The following is a 4,861-nucleotide window of genomic DNA, read 5'->3' on the forward strand; positions in this document are numbered from 1 at the left end:
CTGTTATTTTGAGTTATACCATTTTAATGAGTATTAATCTATTTTCATTCTTAATCGAGTTATTCCAATTTGTGTAGCTATCATGTTTAGTCTAATACAATATGTCTACGTGTCTTAATTGTTTATGAGAATTATGTGCAACATGCTTAGTAAATTTCCTGCTTCTTCCCTGAGTGATACTTAGTCTAAATTGTAAGAATTTCGTGATGTAGTTGTATTCTATTATTCGCGCTGCATATTTACTTTGGGACTACGGAACAGTATTCCGCGAGATCCCCCTGTACTGCATATTTACTTTGGGACTACGGGACGGTATTCCAGGAGATCCCTCTGTCTTGCATATTTACTTTGGGACTATAGAACGGTATTCCGGGAGACCCCCCTGCACATTTACTTTGGGACTACGGAACGGTATTCCCGGAGATTCCCCTGCACATTTACGTTTGGGACTACGAGACGGTATCTCGGAAGATCCCCTGTTGTGTTTTCTGTGTACTAAGTTGTTACCTTCTATGATTTCATTGTTGTTAAATTTCAGCCTTTATTTTATTGCGGTATTACACTCTATATTGTTTTATTACATATTTACCAGTAGGGCCTTGACCTGACCTCGTTACTACTCGACCGAGGTTAGGCTTGGCACTTACTTGGTACCGATTGTGGTGTACTCATGCTACTTTCTGCACATGTTTATATTCGATAACCGAAAAAGTGTATAAAATTTATATAATTTTTGTATATATCATACATAATGTATATTAATACAAAAGATATACACTTTTTCAGTTATTATTTTGAGAGTGGTTATACAGTGTCATTTTTCAATATTATATCTGCACCTTCTTGGATAAAATCTTAAATTAATCTTTTCACTGAAGGTCCCAATTGAGCTGACCGGTTGCTTACATCGTCAACTCTTTGCCATCAATGGTCAATTAACCCTATATATTCCATTAAAGAGTGGCAATTCTCCTAGACAATAGACTAAATAATGTTATGCTTAATCTGAAAGTTTGACTAAAAATGGAAATAAAGTTGGTACTTATGAGCAACCCTATCAAGGTTTTGGCAACAAAAAAAAAATCATTTCCTCCATTCACTTTTGCAGAAAGTTAGGTTTGATAGTTTAATGGAGCTTTGTGTCCATCCAAAAGTACAAATGGATCACGAGACATTGTTCAATTATGACAACCTACTTCACCTACAAGTTTGTCAAGCAAAGAGGGAATGTACTAATGAAATTTCTTCCGTATAGTTTAAATGCAAAGCATTCAAACTTTTTATTAACAGAATTATTTGTTTCGATATTTTTTAGTTGTTAAAGTGAATTATTGTTATAAAAGACATAAATTATAACATAATATAAAAATTAATTCGAAAAAAATATAATTTTTATAGTAAATGATTATTATATATGATTGTTGTTATATATGAATATGACCGTAGTACTTATCTTCAAGGATATTTGAGCGAAGATGTTCTTTGTATCAGAGGTTTGGACTCAACGGTTAGTTTAGAGTTTATTCGAGTCACACAATGTTGTCGGACTATAGTATCTTTTATTAAGTATATAAATCTTATTTCAAAATTTTTATGAATATTTGAATTAACACACACATTAAAAACGATGATACTCATAAATGTAATAACTTTAATCATTCTATCATAAAGAGTTGTGGTGAAATGGATAGGATCCCTCAATTTTTAACTATATAGATATCGAAAACTAGATAGAAAACAAAAACAATATTTCAGTGATTCAATGACCATATCAACGCTCTTGTTGCGCAAGTTTAGCAATCAAAATTCCACAAATTCAGGCTTGATAATGGATTATTTGCTTTTATAAGCAAAAACGCAATAGTGGAAAGAAGATAAAATTTGAAATTACAAAATCTTCAAGATAAGATGCTGGAAAAACGAGCTAGAGAAGAAGAGTGTTAGTTTAGAGCTAATTATAGTAGTGATTAAAGGCAATAAAAACAAAATAAAGAACACTATCAAATAATCTTAGGCAGGTTTTGGCACGCAATTTATAACTACCAACTGAAAATGACTCCCTCTTTGAATTTTCCAAAAGCTTACAGCAAATTACGCCAATTTTCCCGCTTTCTTCACACTTATTTGGACATTTGTCCTTGTGCTTCTTCTTTTGACTCAAAAAAGTATAATGAAAAAAGAAAAAATAATTCTAGTTCTATGTCAGTCCAATGACTGCTGGTAATTAAAATTGAAAGGGTTTTGTTGTAATATACTTTGTAACATGAGATTTTAGAGTTCTCATGAGAAGGTGACTCCACAATTAACCTGTAAAGACGCTTTTTGAACTAAATAATAAAATTTAAAGTCCCTAAATTATGCTATCAATTGTTGCATAATTTCAGTTGTCTAATTTTTGTATGTGAATGCCTTTTGGAATAGTAAGTGCGTGGGAATGAAGAAATGATTTTGGAAAAGCGTCAATCTTTTATATTTCAATATTTGGTGGTCTACTACTTTAGTGACCAGTCAGATGTAAAGTCGGTCAAGCTTATTCTCCTTGTTGGTAATATTAATTTTAACACACTAAACTTAAAAAAAGAAGAAGGATGAATTAATAAATTTGGTCTGCATTTTCTTTAATATTTCATTATTAAATGCATAAAGTAACCGTTAATGTCCATGGAATGGATAATATCATTACAATTTATATATGCTACTACAAAAAGTATGCCTAATTGCCTATTCAAGCACATAGCATTTATCTAGCTAGCTCTTAATGCAAAATTACACTGTTAAGTCGAGCTTGTCTTGTTACTTTTAAGAATTAAGCACAAATCTCAACACTTATGGTACAATTATAAAAAATTCTCAAATGGTTCCAATAAAATAATAGTAAAAAGAAGGAACAAAATATATGCAGTACTATTGAATTTTACCAGTATTTAATGTAATAAATACACCATAATCGATGTTCTTGAAAGTAAAAAGTCTCTCTAACATACTCATATGTAGATCCTAAATTAAGGTTTGATTGCAAAAATTATTAAGGTCAGTCTTTTCGGCTATATCAGTATAACCTTAAATTTTTATCCGAAAAATAAAATAAAATTTTGAAGGGATTAATTTTATGCTACTAGTTGATACTCACACTGCGTCAATCAGTTCCAATTACAAAATAAAACAAAATTAATATTCCTAATACATTATCCTTTCATTTTTTTCCCATTTACTTTTACAAGTGGCATGGTACGAGGGAAACACATGCACCAAAGCTCCATCCTTAAAATACGCCCAAAGTTGTGCGGCCTCCCCTTGTGATCGCTTCTCTCGGAAAACTAAGCAATATTTTTTCTAGAATTAACAAAAGGACACATGGTGCCTTAAAAATTTACCCTTGGATTTAGCAATTTGTTATTATGTGGAAGACTATGTATTTGGGCACCAAGTCGTGGTGTATTTCCAAATACACGCAAGTATATGTGGTCGTCAAGTAATAAAGTAACTCGAAAGTCAGATGCCGAACTCATAGAAATTTAGATTAATCGTTAACTAAGCTAACTAAAATCAATTAACTGTTCAAGATAATAAAAAATATTATTTTTCTACTAAACTACTTTTGCAGAAATTAAACAAGTAATTAGCTAATTTATCAACGATGCAAATATGTGTTTGTGGATTTTACTCAAAGAAGATGAAGATTCCAGGGTTGTGGTCGGTTTATCATTCATATTAAGTTCAATAAGCACACTTGTTAATCCAAAGTATATGTGGTTGCTAATTGACCAGATCGTTTATATGAATAGCATGTTCCCATAATACTACTCGCCTATCCACAATATATCAATCCTATATTTCTATGGTAATGAGTCTATCATGAACGAATATAATACGGTATTCAACTGAGCAAGATTGTTTGGTATATTCCTATCCTAACAGCGAAATCGTTCCCCAAGCCACCGGTTCAGAAACAAGCTCTTTTTAATTCTACTCTAATATAAACACGGCTTTCCCAAGCATAGCATAAATAGTAGGGTGAATTGGTAGCTACAATAAGTCACAAGTTAAAACTAGAATTAAAGAAACAACTACAAGATGATAATCCGAATTAACGAAGATGTAATTAGTAAACGTTAATAATCATATCAACCACAACCCTAAAAACTAGAGTGCTTAGCCACTCATGTTCGTTGTAATAATTTTTCATGTATTTTGCATAAACAAATTACAAAGAAAAGATGAAGAAATGAAGAACTCGATGATTTCCCCTCCAAAAGTTGTTCCATGTGATGTTCTTGCCTCCAAATAATGTCCACCTCCTCAAAAATAGGTTCAGAACCCCTTTTATACATGTTGGAGACGTGTAAGTTTGAAATCCCCAGGTCTCAGTCGAATTAGTACAAAATTCGCTCTTTGGCGTCACGCTTCGCGCCTGGCGCGGAACTTGACATCAAACTTTTTGGTCTTCTGTCAATGGCATTTTGGTTGGTGCCTAATGCCAACCTGGGCACCAAACTTTTTTGACTTTTGTGCTCTGTTGCCCTTGGCGTTTTGGTTGGTGCCTAGCGCGAACCTGGGCACCAAACTTATACTTTCTCAAGATTCTTCCGTTTTTACTTCACTTCGCATGCAAACTTTTCAATTCACTTCCAATTGACTCCTACACATATAAATAACATTATTAAGCTCGAGTCACAAACATTCACACAAAAATTAATAAGATCGAGGTATAATGCAAGGCAAATTACATGCAAAAACATGGATTTTTAGCCAAACATCAATATTCCAAACTAAACTTCTATGTACTGCCGTGGTATTATATACTTTCTCCTTTTAAATTATCTATCGAAATTTTTAAAAATAGTTATCTCAAATTATTTGT

The sequence above is a fragment of the Nicotiana tomentosiformis genome, chromosome 11, assembly GCF_000390325.3.
Source record: "Nicotiana tomentosiformis chromosome 11, ASM39032v3, whole genome shotgun sequence".
Classification (NCBI taxonomy): domain Eukaryota; kingdom Viridiplantae; phylum Streptophyta; class Magnoliopsida; order Solanales; family Solanaceae; genus Nicotiana; species Nicotiana tomentosiformis.